Source organism: Humulus lupulus, chromosome 8 (assembly GCF_963169125.1).
Source record: "Humulus lupulus chromosome 8, drHumLupu1.1, whole genome shotgun sequence".
NCBI lineage: Eukaryota > Viridiplantae > Streptophyta > Magnoliopsida > Rosales > Cannabaceae > Humulus > Humulus lupulus.
In genome coordinates, this window is record NC_084800.1 from 29021859 (window position 1) to 29049103 (window position 27245).

General features: G+C 39.4%; 1 protein-coding gene across 1 annotated transcript in view; it reads right to left on the reverse strand.

Moving 5' to 3' along the window:
- Positions 1–27245, reverse strand: part of LOC133795211 (polygalacturonase-like) — a 45662-nt gene that overhangs the window by 17287 nt on the left and 1130 nt on the right. The window lies entirely within an intron of this gene.

The following is a 27245-nucleotide window of genomic DNA, read 5'->3' on the forward strand; positions in this document are numbered from 1 at the left end:
AGGTCGTTGGAACCGGAACTAAACCCTTGCAATCAGTTAATCGCGGCAACAAAATGAAATTCCTACTTGGAACAGCAAAAGGAAACCTTCATAAAAACCAGAGAAGGTAGCAGTGTTTTAAATTTAAGTACAAGCCAAAAATACAAATAAAAACTACAAGGCCAGTGTTCGGGCCTACAACGCATCCGCCCGGAGGCCTACATCCTCCCTCTCCTTGGCCTCGTACTCGGCCCGCTTTGACTTAGGATCGGGGAAGACAAGGAGATTCATGCTCTTATCCTTGCACCAGGCCATGTAGATGGCCTCGTCAAAGGTGACATCTAGTAGGCCCTCGGCCTCTTCCTTTTCTCGACAGGTCGTTTCATGCGCCGCCTTCTCCTGGAGCAGAGAATCGCCCAGCTCGCAGACCCGAGTTTTCAAGGCCTGGATCTCCTCCTTATCTAGGGCGGACTGAGCCGTGGCCATCTCCAAGAGTGTCGCCCGCTCATCGGCCTCCTTTGTCTTCCGGGACAACTCCTCTTCCAACCTGGCCTTGGCTCGGCCGAGCTCCTCGCGCTCTACCTTTACACGAGCCAGCTATGCCTAGACGCGAGCCGTCTCCTGGCCAAGAGCCTCCTTGGCGGCCTCCCACTGATTCTCGACTGCCTCCAACTCTGACTTGGCCGTCTCCATCTTTATGGCGAGCTCGGCCACCAAATCGGCACTTCTTTGGGACAGCAGATCGACCTAGAGCAAAGAAAAGTTAGAAAATAAAAATATCATCAACAAGTAAGGGAAGAAGTGTAAGAGAAGTGAAAGTTACCGCGGTGGCCTGGTGGCGGAGAGCCTGAGAGATGAGCAGTACGTCCGGGTTGGCTATCGTGGCGTACCTCTTGAGCTGAAGGTTGGACATGGTGCTCCCAACTTGGTCCAGCAGGTCAGCCGCCAGGGGAGCCGTGTCCTGGCCGAGTTTAGGGCGGAAGCCTGCTTCGGCGACTAGCCGGTCCACGATCGGCTGAGGAGCGCTGAACTCGGCAGGACGATCCGAGAATTCAACCTGGCGACGGATCTTCAGGGCCTTGTAAGTGTCATCCCTCCAGCACCGGCCATTTTCCCAAGTCCGGTTGATCAGTCGGGACTGCTCATCCCGCAGGGCTAACTCCCCCTCCTCCAGAAGAGTCGGGCGTAGGGGAAGAACTGGCGGCCGGAGGGGGGGGGGGGGGGGGGGATTTCTTTCACGGTCAGCCGACTTTCCCCATGTGACTCTTCATCCGAGCCGGCCCGCATCGTCCGGGGCCTCTTCCCGGCGTTGCCTTCTCCAGCGTCAGCATCCGGGCCCCTCTTCCCGGAGCTCCGGCTGGCAGCCGCGCCCGCCTCCAAATCGATCACGGGGGGCGGGTCGGAGGTGAAGTTTGCAGCAGGCTCCACGGCCTAGAAGGGGACCATGGCCAAAGCTCCTTTGCCTCGACGGAGCTCTGTCCTGGATAGTTCCCCAGTAAGGTGGGGCTCCGGACCCGTCACCTCGTTCCTCTTCCTGCCCGCCTTCTTGGCCGCCCTGTCCTTGATGAGCCGCCTCATTTCGCTGGCCGGGTTTGATTAGGAATGGCCCGGGACGAACCCTCGTCTAGGCCCCGAACGAGACTCAATTCCTTTAAAGCAAATGAATGGACTCGATCCCCCATGTCGTCCGGGTTCAAGAAGCCCCCGTACTGGAGGAACCCGGATAAGAACACGAGGACCTCTGAGCCTACCGGGACGGGAACTGAAGGCCTTATCTCCCCGTCGGCCCCAAACGCGGGGCCCGGGGGGACTAGCCTATCCCTAGCTAAGTCTCCAACTCGGGGAGCATACGTTAAGGTTAAAGGGGAGTTACCTCGCCCCGATACACTAGCCCCAGGGGTCCCGGCGTTTGGTAGGGCATCTTCGAAGAGCTCCTCCAGCTCTTCTAAGGTGGCCGCTTCCACCGAGGCCTGGTCCTTCTTCCGCTGGGCCGCGTCGGCCCGCGCCGCTCGTACCACTGTGGCAATGTGGTCTAGAGCCAACTGTTCCCGGACATCGACGTTCTTCTCGCAGGGGATGCCCCGAAGGTTCGGAATAACAATGGTCTGGGTGGCCGCGAGCATCCCAACCAGTCAGAGATTGTCGTCCGTGACGTAGCCCCCTACGTCCAGATCCTCTGCGGTCAACTTAGAATAAAATCTCCTCCTTTCCAGAATGAACTCGGTAAGAGGAGTTTAAGCGAAGGGCCCTGCCACCTGGAAAATATGATAAGAGACGAGTAGAAAAGGTGAATAAAAGAAAGGTCCAGGGAAATACTTACACACTCGCTGGAAGTCCAGCAACAGTGTGGGGTTCTTGTCTACGAGGAATCCTGACGTCATGAACCAGTAATGCCTGACGTCCGGGGGATGCCTCCAGGAGCTGGTAGGAGCGGGATAGCTGCTCCGCGGTTTCAGCCTATAAAAGCCATCCAGGGTCTTGTCCTTGACTTTAACCTGTGGCTCCAGCTTGTAGAAGTACAAGACCTCCGCAGGGATGGGCTCCGCAATCTCCTTCGCGGCGCAAAATACCCACCATCCAGCGAGTAGACGGTACGCTTGTGGCAGAAGCTGGAACGGTGCGATTCCCACGTACGTCGGGAACCGCACGAAAAAGTCATGAAGCGGGATCCCGCGCTGATATGGCCAGCACTCCAGGCCCCGAATTCTTCCACGGACGTATGCGCTCGCTCCTCCAGCCTGGCCAGGCGGTTGCGAAAGAGGCCCGGAGTTGATTCGATGCCCAGACGCTGCTCCAGGAGCAGCATCATCCGGTAATTCCAGAACGAGTTGGCCGTCACGTCCATTTCCCACCTGTGGCCCTTAGGCGTCTGAGATCCGGGAACAGTGACAGGGGCCCTATTGACCTCCTCTTCAGAATGGAGTGTAACGCCCGTTGCCATAGCTGACGATTTGGGAACACAGAAAGAAAGGCCAAGCAGTCAGCACCTAAACCCAAGAAATTCGGTCAAGGTACGGGGAGTCTCCTAAGGACTGCTTGGAGTCCCATCGGATCAGGTCCGGGATTCCGGAGAGCCCCGGGACCCTGATTGGGAAAGGAGACTACTAAGGCCCGCCCCTTGTCCGGGAGGCGTCCGGGTACGGAGCAACCCGGACCAGGCGGCCTTCCTAGCAATTTCTAAGCACAGAGCCTAAATGCACGCATCAAAAGAACATCACAGGTTCATAAAGTTGTCAAGAGAGTTAGGAGAACTTACTGTGAGGTGTCGACCCTAGAAGGTGGTGGTTGTCCGACTGTAAGGACGGCAGAACCTCGTTCTTGAAGTGGCGCAGCCGGTGCAGTAGTTCGTCAACAAGACAAACCCGAGACGCGTCTTTAGGAAGAAGAGCGGAAATTAGGATTCTGGGGAACAGGCGACGGTGCAGAGCTAGCAGGTGGCGGTGTAGGTCGTCGGCGAGGTCGGACATGCAAAGCTCGAGTAATGGTTGTGTTTTCTTAAGCTGGTTCGAAGAGGTAAAAGTGCCAAACGTGGTTTTCATGGGGTATTTATAATGGCCCCGAGTTCCGGCCCACGATCCAACAGACGGGTGTCTCTTCATCAAACGGTCAGGAGTCGCGGAGGGACATTTATAGTCCTTTCAGGTTGGATCCTCGCCGTCTCAGATCTGACGGCCCAGGAGTGACGGATGCCAAAGGTCGCCCCATCCTACGGTCCACCTCGTTCCAGGGACATTAATGATGGCCCCCCGTGCAGATGGGACGCCTCGAGACGTGCGCTGACACCCTAGTCTAGGCCTAGCGACCCTTGGGAGGGCTAGGCGACCCTTCAAGACCCGTGCAGCAATCACCTGACGACACGTGTATCCTTGCCATAAAGAGGGACAAAGGTAAACATCCCCGGACCGTGGTAAGCGATCCGGGTCAAGCATCCAACCAATGCCACGGCCTACTGACCCAGGCCCACGAACTCGGGCAGGAACCAGGGAGGCAACCAAGCGAGCGTCGTGGGGACAGTACAACCGTCCTCCTGGCAGACCTAGGCGAAGGCTTGGGGGGTAAATGTTATCCCCATTTCCTGCGTGGGCTCGGGGCCTTCGTCCAGGCCCATTATCAGGGGCCATGTAGGCACGTGGGCCCGGCCCAAGGCCTCTTGGTATGGAGAGTGTCCATGGAGAAGGGTATAGACCGGGGATTCATGTCCGGGCCCGTTGGAGGGGTCCGGAATGTCCCTCCGGGCCCGTCCTCCGAGACGATAGTCCGGGCGGTGTACAAGCGTCCGGACCACCCGCGACCTACGTGTCCCGATCCCAGACCCTGATACGGTCTGGGCCTGTGGTAAACGAAGCGGGACAAAGGTAAACGGACCCGGATCACCTCACCCTCGGTTGAAGGGGCCAAGCGTCCAGGACCCTGAAGCCGCCTCACTCCACGTGGGCGTTGTCCCCACTTTTCACCTGCAGAAAAGGCCACATCGGGATTGCACGCCAATGTGTTAGGTCTGCGCAGCCAAGTACTCTGACTGGTCTTGTCTTCTGAATCGGCCTCGTGACTCGAAGTGATCAGACCAAAAGCGTTGTTTTGTCGGGCGAGACATAGCTCTAAGGTCAATCTGTTGGGCCTTAGCTGGTTTGGAATTCATGTGTTTTGTACCTCTTGTATTGGGCCTCCACTAGAAAGGCCACATATATTCATTTCTCCGATGGGCCTGGGTCGGACCCGGCCCAGACCCGGTGTTCCGACAAGTCTATAAATATAAGCTACAGAACACTGTAAACTCTTTCGCTTCTTCCACGAGAAAAGGCAGGAACTCTGTCAAAATATAGAGGAAAATCTCCATTGTGAAAGTTTCTTCAAGCTCTAATAATATAGACTCGTGGACTAAGGCTAGTTAACACCTCAACCACGTAAAAACCCCGTGTTAATCTTCTGTTTTCACTATACTTACTAATAAATATTGGTTATTAATAGAGTTGTCGAAAATCTCGGTTAACAATAATTTATTAAAAACATATCAATTTCATGTTTTAGGAAAAAAAAAAATTAAAGATATAAAAAGTGAAATTTTTGAGACAGCTTAAGTTTTACATACTTGTGATTATATCATGAACAAAATTATAATACTATTATTATTACAATTCAAATTTTAACTAGCTACATCGACTAGTTATAATATATGTATTCACAATAATATATATTATATAATATAATATTTTTGTTTATGATCACTTTGTTAGTCTCTTATAAAAAACATATTAAATTTTAACATGTGAATTTGTTTAAACAAAATAAAATAAATATGACATACTGATACAACTTTTCCAATTCACGACACTTTAAAATTTGTAATTTACTAAACACTCAGCAACGTTTCTCCACAGCACAACTATACCAAACTGGCCCTTAAAACAAAATGAGAGTTTTATATTGTAATTATATATTAGATGTATTAATCTACCTAAGCTAATATTTTTGTTAGTAAAAAAAATGTCATGAAAATTGTTCAACAAAAAAAAAATCAAAGTCTTTTTTATAGGAAAATATTTGTTATTATTAAATCAACGAAAATATTATGTAACCAAGCAACTGCTTCATAGACTAATATTGTAAGAGCTAGCATATTTGCTAATTAAGCCATATATAAGCTTTAGAGAAAAGGAAAGAAAGAATATGAGTATTAAGGGAGTGGGAGAGTCCTTAACCAATTAAAGAAGCATATAGTCATTGAAGAGACCATGATATTAGTCGTTTATACATTATACGCAGACCGATAGATACAGCCATACATGAACATGCATGGTTTCTATATATTCGTTTAGAATAATTAAAATTAATTTGTGATGAAGAACTGCCATATTACTTATTAATGCATGGGAATTCCTTAATTAATTATGATGATGGCACCAATGCCAATAGTGAATAGTGTGTAGTGTTTATATCATTAAACAAGACATGCATGGCATGGGGAAAGATCAAGAAGCAGGGTCGACATTGACCCTTACCAATGAAAAAGAAAAAGATATATAAATATAACAAGATTCTAGCCTTCTTCCTATAATACATTGGGCTTCAATTGGAAAAATACACTTTAGTCCAATTTTTTTTTTTAAAAAAAATCATGGGCCCAGACACATGAAATGGTAGTTTAAAAAACTACTTGAAATTTATGGTATTTTTATAATATTAACAAATATTAGTTATTTTTTTATTAAAAAAATAATCATTGCATGTATAACCAAAATGGTTTTTTTTTGGAATTCATTCTAACATTAGATATTTTTTTGAGAGAATTTAGAAATATCAATATTTTTCAAATGATAATTCAAGTGGAAATAAGTGTGAATAACAACTAAAAACCGTTGAGATCATCTCCAATGCAAGATGTAAATTTTGTGCCAAATTTATTACAAAAAATGAGTTAATGTTATATTTGGCTCAATATTTGCAATTGTGCTCCAATGTACAAGATGCAAATTAACACAAAAAAAATAATAATTCTTTTAATATTTATTGAGAACATACAAAAATTAATTTTTTCATTATTTTTTAAATCCAAATTATGTACTCCGAGAAATTTATCATTAATAAAATAACTAAAAATGATATATGGTTGGTCATTAATTGTCAACTACTAAATTATAATAATTAGTAGCAATATAGTAAATAAAAAAAGTAGCATTTATTAATGTGCCAAATTTGGCACATGCTATATTTTGTGCCAAATTTGGCACATGCTATATTTTGTGCCAAATTTGGCACAACTTTTAGCATGTGCCAAATTTGACACACATTTTGCAACATCATTGGAGCCATACTTTTTGTAATATGTGCTAAATAATAATAATAAGGAGAAGAAGAAGAAGAAAAATAAGACACTACAAACACAACAAGGCAGCACATTCATCATCTTTAAGCTTAATCTTTCATCAACAATGACATATGTGTGTGATAGATCCAACAACATCCATCTCTTTGGACTCTACAAACTCATATGTGCAAGACCCACAATAGACCAACCAGTGTCATTTTGCCCAAGATAAGAAAAATCTCGTGAAATGGTTCACCAGACGGCTTCGAGCGAGTATGGTAGAACCTTTACCACCATTAAACTCTGCAAGTACTAGGTTTCACAGATAGATACCACCAGATCCCGCAAACCCACCAGATTGCCTTTGTTTATTTATGTTGCTGAGATCATTGAGAAGCCACTCCGCCACTGCCTCCATCTCTAGTCTATGGGTCGAATAAGGCTTTAATACTAGTTTTTCGTCGATGACGATGTCGAAGGTTGAAGGCGACGAAATCCACATTCGAGTTATGCCAGGAGTGATATGTTGTTCAGTTGCCGAAATACTGTTTGCTATGGTTGAATATGTTATTTGAGTGTTTTTACTTTAGTTTATGCAGATTTATGCTTGTTTTCTTCTTGTTTCTGATTTTAATGGTCAACTACATGACATGGAGCGAAATGAGAATAAACATGTTAAATAAGATGAATATGATGAATTTAGCATTGAGTGTGGAGCTTTAAGATATTATGGGTGGAAAATACTAAGTTCAAGATATTTAACATGTGTCGTTTATGCTCGGTAATATAAGTTTGAAACTTCAATCCAAATTTCAACTATGATCTTGTCACTTTATGGAAAACTTTATAGAAATAGAAGTTGCAAATATCTTTCTCAGCTTTCTAAGACATATTGAATCATTGCATTTTATATTCGAATGAAAAAGTTATGCATATTTGATTGAACTAGGTCGAATCGAGAAAAAACGAGCTTTGAATTTCGTAACTAAAGCTCAAGGCGACATATAGCTGCATAAGTTGCGACATATCACCACTTCTCTGCCAAAAAGCTTATTTTTTGAGAGATTGTGCAACATATCACCTAGAAGGGCTACGACATGTCGCCATATGCCTGGTTCTTACGGATTTTGATATTTTGGACGTGTTTTTACTTCAAATTTGAAAATAAGTGATATTTTGGATGTCAAAAAGGCTTGGGAGGCTATAAATAGAACATTAACAAATCAATTTGACAAGGAACACAAAGGAGAAACACATTGGAAGCATCTTGGAAGCTCTAGGATTGGATTCATCTTAGATTTTTTATTTTTTTTCTTCTTTCTTTATGCATTTTTTATTTTATTCAATGACTGTTTTTATGATTATGAACTAAATCTTTTATCTAGGATTTTTAATGTAGTCACTTGAATCTCTATTATTTTCTATGAGGATTTTATGATTTCTTCTTCGTCTCTATTCTGAATTATTTAATTTATGTTTAATGCTTCTTGATCACCATTTATATGATTTATGATTTTGATTCGAGATTTGAGAAGTGAGAATTAAATATGGTATAATTAAACAATCATAAATTGCATATTGGACGGGAGTACGTGTATGGTTTGTTTAACTTTTAGGGTTTTGTTCTTAATGCCTACTATATGTTATAATTTATCATAGAGATGTAGAAAGTTCACACATAGGTTGAGATCTTATTTCTCGATAAATAATATGAATTGTTTTAGTAAACCTGCTATCAGTTAAGGAAGACGAATGATAAAATCTAAATAGTAAAATAATAGATTAAAAAGTTAATAAAATTAAATGCCCTAGTTTTCACTATTTATTTCCTTGTTTGTTTTGTTTTGTTCTTTATCGTTTTTCTTAATTTTTCTAAAGTTAAAAATTCATCTAATAAATAGAATTAAAATTGAATTTGTTGGTAATTGATAATCAGTCTTTATAGGTCTGATACTCTATTTATCACTCTATTACTTGTTTACGATTGCGTACATAATTTCCACAATAAAGATATTGAAAGAAAAGTAATTTTTACTTTTTTTTTCTAGAGTTATTATTATTATTTATGATACAATTATTATTATTTTTTAATTATTTTAAACTATTTTAAAATCAATTTTAAAAGTAATTATAGCTTGAACCAATTAAAATATGCCACATCTGTGAGTATTTTTTCAAATACATTATAGTTATTTTAGTACTAATAAGTAAAGTTTTTTTTGGACACTATGAAAAAATTATTGACCAAATTTAAGCAAAATGTATCTTATTTAAATGATTTTATAAATACAAGTACCTGACAATAATTTTTATTATTAAAGGGTTCCAAAACTATATTTCAATGAAATACAAGATACTAAATGAGTATATTTAAAAAAAATACATATAGTCAAATAATCAAGAACTCCTCTAAAAAGGGGAAAATCGACATACCCTTCATATTTTTGGCATCTGAATAATTATAATATCAATTTTTTAAATATAATTGTGTACATTGAAGTTACGGTAGATATTCACCAATTTTTGAAAAATTCTACATGTTATCCAAAGAATAGGCGTGGATGACGTGGCAGACACCTGGCAAAGGTGTTGTTCGAATATCGACCAGGGAGATTCCCCTGGCATAACATCTAGGATTTATATACGACCAGCTTGGTCGTATACTCCGTATGTTTTGAGAAGATCTTGTACATTTATAATCATATCCGAGATTATCTCCCATAATTCCTGAGTATCCGATTATTTAGGAAAGAATATCTGTAACAAATTTATGTAATCATCCTTGAGCCTATAAATAGAGAAGAAATAGCTCAAGGAGGGAGGGGAGATTTTTTGGCTGAGTTAAGTTTGTGCTTTACAAGAGAATTAGAGCTATTATCTTCTGATTGTATTATTCATCCATCTAAGGCTTGTGAAACTCAGAGAACCCTAGTTCTTTGATCACTCCTTTGAAAACGAATATTAATAATAGCTTAAGTGGACGTAGGTCATTACCAATTCGTGGGGCCGAACCACTATAATTTGTTGTGTCGTTTACTGTTTTTTCCATTAGATCTATTTCAACACTTTCCATCACATCAAGCATTTGACTTCGTGTCAGTTGACCAAAACGAGGGTCAACATTCTGGTGCTTTCATTTAGAGCTTGAGACGAGGATGTTGAAGTACTAATGGCAAAGACAACCAAGAAGACTGGGCAGGTGGCTGGTGCTGCACCTTTTAGGAGTGTATCCTAAAAGCATGTAAAGACATTTGTTTTTTTAATGAATAAATAAATACAATATTTTATTATTATTGTTATATTTAGATTGTTAAATTATTGTTTGAATAATTTTTAAAATATCAGAAAAATTCCATATTCATTATTGAGGATGTGATCTCGTATTAGTACGAGAGAATTAAGATCACATGAATGAATAAAAATAGTCAACAACAACAAATTAAAGTTATGGAATTCTTTAATTGGAGTTGTAAGTACGGTTTACTGAGTATCATAATGATACAAATAATCTAGATTCAGATTATTGATGTGGAAAGACATCTCGGTAAATGTGCTTTATATACTATGATTATATATGACATGGACCGATATGAATTAGAGTCTTTATCCAAAAACCATTTAACAATAAAGACTTGTAATTCATATCATAACTGATGATCATTTATAGATCAACCTAAATCGTGAGTGTTCATGAACTCCTATTCATGTTTATTAAATCTTTTGATTCATTTGTTAAGGTCTCTTCAAAGAATGAGGCTAATGACTTTTGTTTTGGAGATTTAATATCATGGATGGCTGGGAACATGTATCAACAATACGGAATCTAATCTTTCCTAACGGATTGTATATTAGTTCCCTTAAGGGTTAATTCTGGAACGGAATGATTTTGAGCTCAAATCTATAATTAGATTATAGATTAATTATTCACTAGTGAATTGATGGTACTTAAGAAATAAGAAGTAAATTAGAAATGTTAAATGATAATTCTTCCATTCTAATTTATGAACTAATTAATTAAAGGGTTGAACTATTGTAAGATGGTTATATCAATGGACAACTTAAGAAAAAGATTTATGTAAAAGTATATCTATAACATAAATAGTGCAATTCTGAATTTATAGTGGAGTAATATCATAATTAATAAATTAACTATTATAATTAAAGAGTTTAATTATTTAGTTTCAATTTATTGGAGCTTAATGTTATAGGTCCATGGTCCCCGAAATGGCTCAAACAATCACTGTCAAAGGCAAATACAAAAAATGGGCAAAAAGGACTTATGTGATAAGTAAAATATTTTTCTATGTATCAAACATAATTATTGTTTAATTATGTGTAATTAATTAATTAAGAATTAATTAGTTATTTGATTTAACAAAAATATAATTAATTTTGAATTAATTTATTTTTGGGATTTTTGGTATTTAAATACTAATAAAATTTGGGAAAAATCACATGCCATCACAGGCATGTGGTACACGTGTGGCATAGTGCACATGCACTGTGCTACACGCATAAGAGAGTTTACTCAGTCTCTTGATTCCACAATTTTAGTTATTTAAATATTAAATAAATAATGAGATATTTTAATATGATTAAAATATTATTATTTAATCAAAAATCTGATAACTGATCAGTTATTTTGAATTTGTTAAAAATAACAAATATTTTAATATATTGGATATTATTAAATATTGGATATCAGTTTTTTCAGAGAACGTAACTTTTTAGGGATAGAAAAATATCTAGGAATCTCTCTCAGAGAAAAAGAACAGTGACAAAAATAAAGTCATTGTTCTTCACAAAACCTAGGTCCAAACTTTATCAGATCTCATGTGTTGAGAACATCTGATAAATAGTTTATTGCCTATTATTTGTATAGTGAGCCCACACTCGTTCTTTGTGTGCCTGAGAACATTTTGGAAGATCTTGGTGTGAGATCTCAAGGAATTTAGCCATACGAAAATATGGGAGCAAGGAAGGATCTGAGGTAATTTTTCTGCTCATGTCCTTGATTCAATATATATATGCATGTGAAGAAGTAGATCTAGAAATCTTATGGGATTAATCTAACAATTTGATTGTTGTTCCGCTGCATATAATCTCTGATTTGATCAATAAAAACCAACAAATGGTACCAGAGCCATCTTCACATATATATGTATTGAATCTGTGTGGGTTTAATTTTATGCATTTATTTACTTTGATGAATGAATGGATGACTTAATGTGATTGAATGCGTGAGAATGTTGAATCGTTAATTGTATGGTGTTTTGGGTTAGGATTTGTTTATGATTAGATCATTGTGTAAGCCATTAAAGGGCATAGGACTTATGTAATTTTATTTGGTTTTCGACACCATAAAATTGTAATTCCGATCACACAAAAGTTAGAACGGAGCCCGGAATTTAGAACTTAGCCACCGCACCTCCGAGGCCAACCTCCGAGCCGCTGCCGGACGTCGTACGGACGCCTGTACAGATCCGTACGGTTCCGTACAGTCCAGCCCAGCAACCCCCGTTTGACGCCACGTGTCCCCGTCTGACTGGTCCAGAATTTTTTTTTTTTTTCCTGAAATTAATCTGTTATTTTTTAAAATTTTTTTTTTAAATGTTTAAATATCCTATTTTTGAAATTTGATATTTAAATAATGAGATATTTTTGTTGTCTTAACAAACTTTTTTGAATATCTTATTTAAAATTTATTTTTTCAAAATAACAGATTTTAATTTAAATTCATTTCAGTTTTAATTAAAAGTTGTTTTATTTAAAAAGAAAAATAAAAATAATGATTATTTAAAAGTTTGTTTTAATTAATCAAAATAATTTGAAAATTGTTTTCTTATTATTATTCTGGACCAACAATGCCACATATCCTACCGACAGTAAAGTAAAGAAGCTCGATGGAGATCAATGCAGTTTTATTTTATTTATTTTAATTTTATAAAGTGGTTGTAAAATTAGAAATACCCAAAAGCACCTGGTTCCACATTTATTGTTTGTTTATTTATTTATTTAAATAATTATTTTCATGTGATTAATGTGATTGATAACAATTCATACATTGTATGCCATACATGAAAACCCACACAGTCATAATCATGCATCTCATTAGTAGAAACATGATTATTAGGATTGTCCTATATGTTTATATGAATTGTTTTGTGAAATCAATTGCATGTAAATTATTAGTTTTATTTTGAAAACTTGGTAAAATATCACACCAAATTTTAAGTCTTTATGACTTAATTTCTTTAAACCAACTTTATTTTAAAAAGTGTTTTTTTTTAGTAAAGTTTAGATGAACATGATTGGTAATTTAAAATTGGACATGGACCTAGAAACTCGCTTTCTTTCCAATTTTAATTATGTTCATAAAGTTTAAAGAAACTGTAATTAATTTGGAATTAATTAGGTTAAAAACACTTATTTCAAAATAGTGAGTAGGAGAGGATTGATATCTCAAACATAACCCATGGTCTCCATTATTAATATAACATCGTGAGATATGAATAGCGCCTCGCGACGGCTTTGTTTTCGTCCCCCTAAGGAAGGTGTCTGGACATATCAATATCAAGGTTATATTTCTTACATAGATAGGAACTAATGATGTATTTTAGGCTTGACCGACCCTAAGGCGGCATGTCCTAAGTTAAGTCATGAACTCCGAAATAATGGGTTACACTCACAAAGTTATGATTAAGCTCGTACAGTGGATAATCATAACTTGACCAAACTAAGCGGTACTTTAATGTTTAAAAGAGAAAATACAGAGTTATTTTAAGTATTAAACAATAAAGATAAGAATGTCTTATAAATTCTCTAAAATTAATTTGACCGACCCTAAGGCGGCACTTTAATTGTTAGAAAATTTTATCGTGGAAATTAATCTTTATTTTATGTGTTTTAATTGTGCTCATGCATCACATTTAATTTCCGAAACTTTGATATTTATTTTTCTAAATATAATATTAATATATTTGTATTTTTTTATTTTATTCAGAAGATCTATCTCTGGAAATCCCATCACTGCTTTGATTGCACAAGAAACATTAACTGACGATAACTTCATAAAATGGAAATCAAATATGAATCTGTTGTTGGTTAGTGAAAACCACAAGTTTGTCCTAAATGAGGAATGTCCTGAAGAACCTGGCGCCAATGCCCCGAAACATGTTCAAGACAAATTTGATGCATGGATTTAATCCAATAACAAAGCCAAGTGCTATATGCTTGTAAGCATGAGTGATGTCTTACGAACAAAGCATGAATCCATGGAAACTGCTTTTGAGATACTAGAATCTCTTAGAGAAATGTTTGGACGGCCATCTGATCAAAGCCGTCATGAGGCTACTAGAACCTACATGAATGCTAAGATGAAGAAAGGTCAATCTGTGCGTGAGCATGTTTTGAACATGATCAGTGTACTTCATGAAGCTGAGACGCATGGAGCAGTCTTGGATGAAAAGACACAAGTAAGCATTATACTTGAGTCTTTAACTCCTACCTTTTCTGCATTCACAACAAATTATGTCATGAACAAATTGGATTTTAACATGACACAATTGTTGAATGAATTACAAACTTTTGAGTCTTTGAATAAGACCATCTCAAGTTAGGCTGAAGCAAAACCATCTTCTTCAAAGAAGAATAGAAAAGGCAATAACAATGACAGCAAACCTAAAAAGGACAATCCGAAAAAGGCAAAGAAGTCATCCAAGGCGCCCGAGAACAAAAAGAACAATGACCTCAAACAAAAGGCACCCAAAGGAAAGTGTTTCCATTGTAATGTCGATGGTCATTAGAAGAGAAACTGTACAAAGTATCTTGCCGAGCTAAAAGAGAAAAAGAAAGGTAAATCAGATTTACTTGTACTCGAAGCTTGTATGGTGGAACAAGATAAATTATCATGGATAGTTGATTCTGGTTCCACTAACCATGTTTGCTCTTGTTTGCAGATGCTTGAGTTCGCAAAGCAGTTGGAGCAAGGAGAGATGACTATGAGAGTGGGAAGTGGAGCGCTTGTTTCAGCCAAAGCATGTGGAACAGTCCGTTTAAATTTTAAGAACAATTTTCTAGTTTTGAATAATGTGCTATTTATTCCTGAAATTACTAGAAACATTATTTCTTTATCTTTGTTACATGAACAAAATTTTAACATTTCTTTTAATAATAATATGATTTTTATTTCAAGGAATGGGAACAATATTTGTCATGCAAAATAAAAGAACGGGCTGTACATGCTTAATCCAATAGAAAAATCGCTCAATAATTCTGAATTGTTTAAAGTAGCTGTTCCGCAAAGTAACAAAAGACAAAAGGTTTCTAAAGATAATGAAACGTATCTATGGCACTTAAGATTATGTCATATCAGTCAAGATAGGATAAACCGGTTAACTAAAAATGGACCTCTAAGGGAACTAACAGTTGGAACCCTACCGGTTTGTGAATCCTGTTTAGAAGAAAAATTGACTAAAAGACCTTTCACTTTGAAGGGAAGAAGAGCCAAAGAACCACTAGAGCTAATACATAGTGATGTATGTGGTCCAATTAACATTCAAGCTCGAGGTGGTTATGAATATTTTGTCACATTTACTGACGACTATTCTAGATACGATCATGTGTACCTAATGCTTAAGAAGTCAGAAACTTTTGATAGGTTTAAAGACTTCAAAGCTTTAGCTGAGAAGCAATTAGGTAAATCTTTAAAAACACTTCGATCTGATCGTGGTGGTGAATATTTGGATTCTGAATTCAAAGATTTCTTGCTGGAGCATGGAATTCTATCCCAACTCACAGCACCTGGAACGCCACAACAAAACAGAGTTTCAGAGAGAAGAAACCGGACTCTGTTGGACATGGTCAGGTCTATGTTAAGCTACTCTTCACTTCCCTTATCGTTTTGGGGATATGCACTACAAACAGCTAACTACATTTTGAATGTAGTTCTGTCCAAAGCTGTGACAAAGACACCTCTGAAACTATGGAATGGAAATAAACCTAGTTTACGACATTTCCGTATTTGGGGTTGTCCTGCTCATGTGCTAAGACCTAAATCTGGAAAATTGGATTCTAGGTTTGAAGTGTGTATATTCGCGGGCTATGCTCCAGAAACAAGAGGTGGATATTTCTATAGCCCAAGTGATCAAAAGGTATTTGTTTCGACAAATGCAACCTTTTTAGAACACAACTATATGAATGATTTTAAACCTCGGAGCAAAGTAGTTTTAGAGGAACTAATGACAGATAATATTTCATCTCCATTCTCTTCATCAGTTAATGATAAAACAACCAAAGAAACCACAATTCCTAAAAAGGAAAAACCAGTGCAACGTCGTAGTGGGAGGATTGTGAGACAACCTATTCGTTACGAACATGAGGCACACGTTCTTATATCAGATACTGAAAAGGACGATCCATTGACTTTTAAAGAAGCAATGGAAGACCCTAATGTTGATAAGTGGCAAGAAGCCATGAATCAAGAAATGGAATCAATGTATTCCAATTCAATCTGGGAACTTGTAGATCTGCCTGACAATGTTAATGCCATTGGATGCAAATGGATCTACAAGAAGAAAAAGGGTAGATGGAAAGGTAGAAACTTATAAAGCAAGGCTTGTGGCCAAAGGCTACACACAGAGAGAGGGTGTGGACTATGAAGAAACATTTTCTCCTGTGGCCATGCTTAAGTCCATTCGCATACTCTTATCCATAGCTGCCATCTATAATTATGAGATATGGCAAATGGACGTCAAGACAGCTTTTCTGAATGGCCACCTTGATGAAACCATTTATAAGGAACAACCAGAAGGGTTTATAAAGAAGGATCAAGATCAAAAGGTATGCAAATTGTTGAAATCCATATATGGATTGAAACAAGCATCAAGATCTTGGAACTTAACATTTGATGAAACTATTAAAACATATGGTTTCGAACAAAATTTTGATGAAGCATGTGTTTAAAAATACATCAAAGGAAAAATTGTGGTTTTCTTAGTTCTTTACGTTGATGATATCCTACTCATTGGGAATGATGTAGAGACATTATCAAATGTAAAGAAATGGTTGGCTGACAAATTCCAAATGAAAGATTTAGGAGAAGCGAGCTATGTTCTAGGCATTAAAATTCTAAGAGATAGAAAGAACAAGCTCCTAGCACTTTCACAAGAAAATTATATTGATAAACTGTTTGAAAGATTCTCTATGGAGAATTCCAAAAAGGGTCAATTGCCGACCAGACATGGAATTTCTCTTTGCAAAGATCAGTGTCCTAAGACACCACAAGAGCAAGAGGATATGAGAAAGTATCCCTATGCGTCAGCTGTGGGGAGCCTAATGTATGCAATGTTATGTACTAGACCTGACATATGTTATGCAGTAGGGATTGTCAGTCGTTATCAATCAAATCCAGGTTTGGAACACTGGATTGCAGTGAAACATATTCTCAAGTATCTTAGGAGAACGAGAGACTATATGCTAGTATATTCGGGTAGTGACCTCGAACCTACTGGATACACTGACTCAGATTTTCAATCTGACAAGGATAGTAGAAAGTCTACTTCTGGGTCAATATTCACTCTTGGTGGTGGAGCAGTTGTTTGGAGAAGCATTAAGCAATCCAGTATAGCTGATTCAACCATGGAAGCTGAATACATAGCAACTTGTGAAGTAGCTAAGGAAGCAGTTTGGCTAAAAAAATTCTACACAGATTTGGAAGTAGTTTCAGAAGTGGAGAAACCACTTGTTCTTTACTGTGACAGCAGTAGAGCAGTGGCCAATTCTAAAGAACCAAGAAGCCACAAGAGGGGAAAGCATATAGAGTGAAAATACCACTTAGTCAGAGAAATCGTACATAGAGGAGATGTGACCATTCTGAAAATCGCATCAGAACACAACCTGGCGGACTCGTTCACGAAGACGCTTCCAGCAAAGCAATTCGAGGGTCATGTACGTAATATGGGATTGAGAGAAATGCCTCACTTGCTTTAAGTACAAGTGGGAGATTGTTAGGAGTGTGTCCTAAAAGCATGTAAATACATTTGTTTTTTTAATGAATAAATAAATACAATAGTTTATTATTATTGTTATATTTAGATTGTTAAATTATTGTTTGAATAATTTTGAAAATATCAGAAAAATTCCATATTCATTATTGAGGATGTGATCTTGTATTAGTACGAGAGAATTAAGATCACATGAATGAATAAAAATAGTCAACAACAACAAATTAAAGTTATTGAATTCTTTAATTGGAGTTGTAAGTACGGTTTACTGAGTATCATAATGATACAAATAATCTAGATTCGGATTATTGATGTGGAAAGACATCTCGGTAAAGGTGTTTTATATAATATGATTATATATGACATGGACCGATATGAATTAGAGTATTTATCCAAAAACCATTTAACAATAAAGACTTGTAATTCATATCATAACTGATGATCATTTATAGATCAACCTTGTAAAATCCTTTATTGGCATATTTGACAATATTAACAAAATTAATTAAATGAGTATTTTCGAAATGGGTAGTTTCCTGTTTTGTAATATTGAGTGGTAAATTTTGAAAATGGGTAGTTTCCTGTTTTGTTGAAATGTGTCTTTTTATAATCAGATTATTATACATATGTTAATAAAATAAATATATAATTTCCTATAAAAGAATATCTTTTCTTGAAATGGAAATTATTGGTATTTATTTTTTGATTTGATTTATTTGTCAAGAAATCGTGTACAGCTTGCAGAGATAAAGTATATATAGTTTCCTTATTTATTTAGGGAAACTGGTTTAAAATCTGTCCAGGTTCAATGAATTTGTTTGAACGGATTGCCAGTCTGTTTGAACAGATTCTGACTTTCCTATTTTGGAAGATTTTCCATTTATTGGCTGATTGGTTTCTGATTTATTTTCCACGACCTAAAGGGATTCTAAAAAGTATATAATCATCCTTAGGTCGTTGGTGTATTATTTTCCAAATATTTTTCAAGTTTTAGAGAGACTTTTTATTATGTGAAGAACTTGAGTCCAGCAAGTTCTTAGTGGTTTATTACAGTGTACTTCTGTATTGTTTTCTTTGTGTTAATTGTGCAGGTTGAACACACTTGGACATTGGTCATCAAGCTTCAGGAGAAGTCTTGTTCGTGAGTCACTTTTTGGGAGGAAAAGTGCAAGTGTTATGATTTGAAGGGAGTTCAAGATCTTAGCACTTCAGAAATTTGATTAGGAGTTTAGATTACAACAGCTGCGACAAATTCAAGAGGGAGTCTTTATTTGTATAAGTCAATTTGGTTTTGTAATCGTTTAGATATTCTTCTAATAAATTTCATTCTCTGAGCGTAGCCTCGTGGACTAGTAGCAATCTGCCAAGATTGCTAATACCACGTAAAAGTTCGTGTGTTCTTTACCTTATGTTCGTTTTTATCTTTTGGTCACAAACTGTTTAAACATATCTGGATTCTGTTCAAACAGTCTTTGTGTCTGTTTAAACATTTCTGTAACAGTTCAACAATTAATTATTTAATTTGAATAATTAAGTTGGTAATCATAAAAACGGAATTTCAAACCTAAATCCTGAGTGTTCATAAACTCCTATTCATGTTTATTAAATCTTTTGATTCATTCGTTAAGGTCTCTTCAAAGAATGAGGTTAATGACTTTTGTTTTGGAGATTTAATATCATGGATGGCTGGGAACATGTATCAACAAAACGGAATCTAATATTTCCTAACGGATCGTATATTAGTTCCCTTAAGGGTTAATTCTGGAATTGAATGATTTTGTGCTCAAATCTATAATTAGATTATAGATTAATTATTCACTAGTGAATTAATGGTACTTAAGGAATAAGAAGTAAATTAGAAAGGTTAAATGGTAACTCTTCGATTCTAATTTATGAACTAATTAATTAGAGGGTTGAACTATTGTAAGATGGTTATATCAATGGACGACTTAAGAAAAATATTTCTGTAAAAGTATATCTATAACAAAAAGAGTGCAATTCTGAATTTATAGTGGAGTAATATCATAATTAATAAATTAACTATTATAATTAAAGAGTTTAATTATTTAGTTTCAATTTATTGGAGCTTAATGTTATAGGTCCATGGTCCCCGAAATGACTCAAACAATCACTGTCAAAGGCAAATACAAAAAATGGGCAAAAAAGACTTATGTGATAAGTAAAATATTTTTCTATGTATCAAACATAATTATTGTTTAATTATGTGTAATTAATTAATTATTTGATTTAACAAAAATATAATTAATTTTGAATTAATTTATTTTTGGGATTTTTAGTATTTAAATAATAATAAAAATTTGGAAAAATCACATGCCATCACAAGCATGTGGTACACGTGTGGCACAGTGCACATGCACTGTGTTACACGCATAAGAGAGTTTACTCAGTCTCTTGATTCCACAATTTTAGTTATTTAAATATTAAATAAATAATGAGATATTTTAATATGATTAAAATATTATTATTTAAACAAAAATCTGATAACTGATCAGATATTTTGAATTTGTTAAAAATAACAAATATTTTAATATATTGGATATTATTAAATATTAGATATCAGTTTTTTCAGAGAACGTAACTTTTCAAGGATAGAAAAATATCTAGGAATCTCTCTCAGAGAAAAAGAACAATGACAAAAATAAAGTCATTGTTCTTTACAAAACCTAGGTCCAAACTTTATCAGATCTCATGTGTTGAGAACATCTGATAAATAGTTTATTGCCTATTATTTGTATAGTGAGCCCACACTCGTTCTTTGTGTGCCTGAGAACATTTTGGAAGATCTTGGTGTGAGATCTCAAGGAATTTAGCCATACGAAAAGATAGCAGCAAGGAAGGACCTGAGGTAATTTTTCTGTTCATGTCCTTGATTCAATATATATATGCATGTGAAGAAGTAGATCTAGAAATCTTATGAGATTAATCTAACAATTTGATTGTTGTTCCGCTGCGTATAATCTCTGATTTGATCAATAAAAACCAACAGCACCATCCCAACCTCCTCCTCTGAACGTGGCTGAGGATGAGCCACACTTGGAGTTTGATGAGGAGGAACTGGACTCCGAAACGCTGAGAAACACTCTGGGAGTATTGCAAGATGAATTGGCCAATCTGAGGGCTAGTCAAGAAAGTGCTGCGGAGACTATGGTGCGACAACAGCAAGAAAATAGAGCGTCAGCGCCAAGAGCTGAGTGAAAGACATGCGGAGATGGACAGTCGTCAGAGGGAGGCCATGGCAGCCCTCGAAGCAACCTTGCAATTGGCTAGGAATCAGGCTGCATCTGCCTCGCACCCTGATCAACCCTCGAATGGGCCACCTCAAAGGGGTCCCAATCCTAGACCTCAAAGGCTGGAGCAGCCACCAATGCCTCAGGATGATGTCCCACCTAGGGATCCTGAGGTGCAACCTCCATCCTAGGCTGGTTGAGGCAATCCCCCACAGCCAAGGCAGAATAGGGCCGGGCAGCAGCCCCGCAGCCCTAGACGCCAAGGGGGTGAAGAGTCGTACCCACCGAGCAGGGGACAGCGTCCTTCTGGCAACAGAAGGAACTCCAAGACAGGATCTGCGGTCAGGGGCCCTCCACGGCATGATAATGCACGGGGAGTTACCGACCAGCGCATGCCTCCCCTTAACGCTCGGGAAGTTCTTGCCCGAGGAGGAAACCGAGGAGACAGTCAGTCTCACCATAGCCAATCGAGGTTTAGAGATGGCCATGGCTACAATGAGGCCAACTCAGGCAGAGGGAATGTCAGTTGGAGGAATGAGGAGAGAGGTGGAGGCAGAAGCCCACCACCTAGAGAAGACCAACAAGCGACACGTAACGCTGGGGGGCAGCCCAGACAAAACAACGTCTTTAACCGGCTCGGACCAAGCGAGCAACGGCGAAGAGATGACGACTTAAGGGATGTACTCAACGACCGCCGAGAACGGCACGATGAGTACATTCCCTTGGCACCAGAGGCCCCAGAAATTCCTGAAGCCATTCAGGCCCAGATAGATGCCCTGAACCAAGCAGTGCAACAGCTGGTCGGGGGAAGAACGTCTCACATCGAGTACGATAGGAGAAGGGGCACTCCTTTCGTCCAAAGGATTGCTGTGGCAGAAACTCCCAGCAAGTTTAAAATGCCCACACTTCCAAACTTTGACAGGTATGGTGACACGGTATCTCATGTCAACAAGTTTGAGATACAGATGGACATTCAGAAGGTGTCCGAAGACGCTCGGTGCAGGATCATCCCTGCAACACTTTCTGATGCTACATAGGAGTGGTTCTTTAAATTCCCTCCTGCAAGTATTGTATCTTGGGAGATGTTCGTAAATATTTTTTATGAACAATTCTATGCGGGTCGTGTGCACCCAACTGAGGCAAACCAGCTGGTCGAGATACGCCAGCAAGAAGGAGAACCACTGAAAGACTACGTCTAGCGTTTTATGCGAGCAGCTGCTGGAGCCAAAACAATGGGAGACGAAGGAAAAATGATGGCCCTAACCGTAGGAGTTAGGCGCCGTACGCATCTTTGGAGTAGCCTCAGGAAGCATGGGGTTAAAACTACCCAAGAATTTTTTGATCGAGCTTATCGATACATCAAGCTCGAGGATGCCATTGCCAGCGAGGGAAAGACCACAAACAAAGATAAGGGGACTGAAGACCCCGCCAAAGCTGCCAATGGGTCAAAGCCCAATGGCAACGGCAATGACAAAAGCAATGGGAATGGCAACAGAAAGAATGGGGGGAAGAGGCCTCATAGCGAACCCTCTACTTCCAAGAGCAAGCGCGCCAAGGGAAATTGTTATGAACCAAGGTTCACCAACTACACTGCCCTTGTCGAGTCTCGAGCAGAGGTGTATCAGGCCACAAGTTCCAGTGTGCCTTACAAAAGACCCGCTGCCATTCGAAAGGATATTTCGAAAAGAGATACCACCAAGTTCTGTCGTTTTCACAACGACTACGGACACGATACGAACGAGTGCAACTAGCTGAAAAATGAAATCTAGTTCATTAGACAAGGACACTTGAGGAGATACGTATGGGCCTTGGGGGCTTCCCAACTAGAGGCTCCAGGTGGAAACGAGCAGGCGCCTGCACGCCAATGCTCGCCACCTTTGCAGCCTGGCCCCGTGGCTGGCACTTTACTCACCATCTGCGGAGGCTCGAACCTAGCGGGAAACAACAGAAAGGCAAGGGAATGATATGCTCAGACCCTACGCCACAACCAGGACATCAAGATGATGACTATGGAGGACCGGGAATCAAAGAAGGCTCGGTCAGAGGACGGTGAAATAACCTTCTCTGACTGCGACGCCCAGCATGTCTGGTTCCCACATTCCGATCTGCTGGTCGTGGATGTTCAAATTGCCAACATGATGGTGAAGAGAGTGCTGGTCGATACAGGAAGTTCAGTTAACATCCTGTATAAATCTTCGCTGGAACGAATGAAGTTGTCCGTCAAGGACTTGGAGCCCTGCAACCAAACAATTTACGGCTTCTCTAGTGAGGGACTCACTCCAACAGGGTCAATCAGGCTTCCGGTAACAGCAGGTACAGTGCTCGCTACCAGTACATTCCTCACTACTTTCATAGTGTTCGATTATCCTTCGGCTTACAATGCTATAATTGGAAGACCCATACTGGTTGACCTTCGGGTCGTCACCTCAATATGGCACCTAGCCATGAAATTCCCAACAGACGTAGGGGTAGGACGCATGTTGGGAAACCAGAGGGAAGCAAGGGAGTGCTATAATGCCTCAATTACTAAGGCCAAGAAGGGAATTTCGAGGAGCGCTCCCCCAGAAAGGTTGCAAATGGCCATTGATATACAAGCCCAATCAGGTGATGAAGTCACCAAATAGGGTGTTGCCCAAAGTGAGGATAGAGACTTAGATCCTCGCTTTGGGGATTTTGAGGAAGATGTTGGACCTGCCGAGGACCTTGAGGAGGTCCAGCTTGACGAAGAGTTTCCGACCAAAGTTGTAAAGGTCAGCAAAAATTTGGAAGCAACAACCAAGAACGCATTGGTGGAATTTTTGAGGAATAACCAGGAAGTTTTCGCCTGGTCACATAAAGACATGGCTGGGATAGATCCTGCAGTCATCAGCCATGTCCTGAACGTCGACAAAAGCTTTCCACCCGTGCAACAGAAAAGAAGGCTGCTCGATAAAGACAGATCGAAAGCCTTAAAAGAAGAAGTTGAAAAACTAAAGGAAAATGGGTTCATCAGGGTGGCGTTTTATCCATCATGGGTCTCTAATCCAGTACCGGTTCCCAATCCTAATGGAAAATGGCGAACTTGTGTGGATTTCACATACCTTAATAAAGTTTGCCCTAAGGATTGCTTCCCACTCCTAAGGATTGACCAGCTGGTCGATGCAACTACAGGATATGAGATCCTCTCTTTCATGGATGCATACTCAGGATACAATCAGATTAGTATGCATCCCCCTGATGAGGATCACACTAGCTTTCAGACCGATACAGGGCTATACTGTTACAAAGTAATGCCCTTCAGACTGAAAAACACTGGTGCGACTTACCAGCGACTAGTTAACCACATGTTTAAGGAGTTAATCAGAGTAAACATGGAGGTGTACGTTGATGACATGCTGGTAAAGTCAAAAAAGGCAGAAGGACATGTGAAGGATTTACAAGAGTGTTTCAATGTTCTGAATAAATATCAGATGAAGCTAAATCCTCTCAAGTGTTCCTTCGGAGTTGGATCAGGGAAGTTCTTGGGGTTCATCGTTAATTCGAGAGGAATCGAAGCTAATCCCAAAAAGATCAGAGCCCTGATCGATATGAAGTTGCTAGTAAAAATCAAAGATATGCAAAGTTTGACTGGAAGAATTGCCGCGCTCAGTAGATTTATTTCAAAATCGACGGATAAGTGCATCCCTTTCTTTAATCTACTTAGGGGCAACAAGAAGTTCGATTGGACTGAAGACTACGAACAGGCTTTCCAAGCCTTAAAAGCCCACATGGCGCAGCCTCCCGTCTTATCAAAGCCTATAGATGGGGAAACTTTGCTCATGTACCTGGCGATCACTGAATATGCTGCTAGTGCGATGCTAGTGAGAGAAGAAGAAGGCGTACAAAAGGTGGTGTATTATGTGAGCAAGAGGTTAATCGGAGCCGAGTTGAGATATCCTCCCATCGAAAGATTAACCTATTGCCTAATTTTGGCCTCAAGGAAGTTACGTCCTTACTTTCAAGCCCATCCAATCACAGTCTTGACTGATCAGTCCCTTCGGCAAGTTTTGCAAAAGCCAGAGGCTGCTGGTCGTTTGTTGAAATGGGCAGTCGAACTCGGGCTGTTCGATATCACATACTCACCGCGAGCAGCAATAAAAGGACAAGTCTTGGCTGATTTCATTGCTGAATTCACTGAACCCCCAGACGTCGAGCAGGGTGAAAAGCCTAGTGCGCCTGAGCCTCAAGTTGAAGCTCCTTCGTGGAAGCTATTTACAGACGGATCGTCCAACGAATCTCACGCAGGAGCAGGAGTGATATTGATAACGTCGGAAAGGCATCGATTTCACTGCGCAATTAGGTTTGATTTCACCGCTTCGAACAACGAAGCCGAGTATGAAGCCCTACTCGTTGGGTTAAAGTTAGCCAAAGACATGAACATTAAAGTGCTGGATATTTACAGCGATTCACAGCTGGTAGTGAATCAGGTCTTAGGGGAGTATCAGGAACGAGGTCTGAAAATGGTGGCCTATCTGAACAAAACTAAAGATCTGTTGGCGCAATTTGAAAAATATACCCTCCAGCAAATACCTCAAGATCAAAATTCAAACGCAGATGCCCTTGCCAAGCTAACGAGTGCAAAAGATGCTGACACTTTAAATATAGTGCTAGTTGAACAGCTGCGCGAGCCAAGCATACGAGCAGAAGAAACCAATATGGAGGTCCAGTTAGCAGATACGTGGATGGCACCATACATGGAGTATCTCACAAGCGGTATACTACCAGCATATAGAAACAAAGCCAGGACCCTTCAGAGACAAGCTGTTAGGTATATCCTGGTCGATGGGGTTCTATACCGAAGAGGATACTCAATGCCACTGCTCAGGTGTGTTACACCAGAAAAGGCTAAAGAGCTGATGAAGAAGGTACATGAAGGCTTCTGTGGAGATCACGCTGGGGGGCAGAGCTTATCAAAGAAGATTCTAAGGCAGTGTTATTTCTGGGCGACCATGAACGAAGACTCGATGGAGTTTGTGCGCAAATGCGATAAGTGTCAGAGGTTTTCCAAGATCCCACGGGCAGCTCCTAATGAATTAAAACAGATGCAAATTCCATGGCCCTTCGCAGTGTGGGGTATAGATTTAATCAGGTCCTTGCCAACAGGAAAAGGTGGAGTGAAATACACAGTTGTGGCGGTTGACTACTTCACCAAATGGGTTGAGGCTGAGCCATTCGCTACCATAACGACAAAGAAAGTGCTTGACTTTGTCATCAAGAACATTGTTTGTCGATATGGATTGCCCAGAAAGATTATCTCGGACAATGGTACCCAGTTTGATAGTGACCTATTCACAGACTTCTGCGAATGGCATGGAATCATCAAGAGCTTTTCTTTAGTTGCTCATCCACAAGCAAATGGGCAAGTCGAAGCAGTAAATAAGACATTGAAGGATACCCTGAAGAAAAGGCTCGAGGAAGCTAAAGGAACATGGCCAGAACAACTGCCTGAAGTACTCTGGTCGTATAGAACTTCTCACCGAACAGCAACAGGTCATACCCCATTTTCCTTAGCATATGGGTATGAAGCTATGTTGCCTGTCGAGTTAGATCCGCCCTCGCATCGTAGAATCACATACGACCAGGATCAAAATAGCCAGCTGTTAGTGGAGTCCCTAGACCTACTTGAGGAGAAGCGAGAAAAAGCTTAACTCCGAGTAGTTGCGTACCAACAAAAAGTCGCTCGGTATTTTAACTCCAAAGTAAAAGAAAGAAAGTTCAACGTCGGAGACCTAGTACTTCGAATATTTTTCTTAAACACCCGCGACCAAGCTGCTGGAGTACTCGGACCAAACTGGGAAAGACCTTACCAGATTGAAGAAGTCCTTCATCCAGGCACCTATAAACTTGCACGCTTAAATGGAGATCTCATTCCGCGTTATTGGAATGGAGAACACCTGCGCAAGTATTATCAATAAACAGTCCTTTTTAAAGGACTGACTTGTATTAATTTTTACTTTTTACAAGTTTTGAAAAAGGGTTAGTCATGTTATATGGCTAATCACTTATAAGTGTAAGATCTTTCAAAGATCACTCGTAAAGACATGTTTAGTCCATTTAAATACGAGATTTATAAGGGACTGTGCACAACCAGTCATTCTTGCCAAAATTTGTAATTTTTTACAAGTATTTGTTCATTACGTGTGTTGTTTTGTTGTATTATAAGTTTTACATTTTATAGCGTGCAGTAATGTT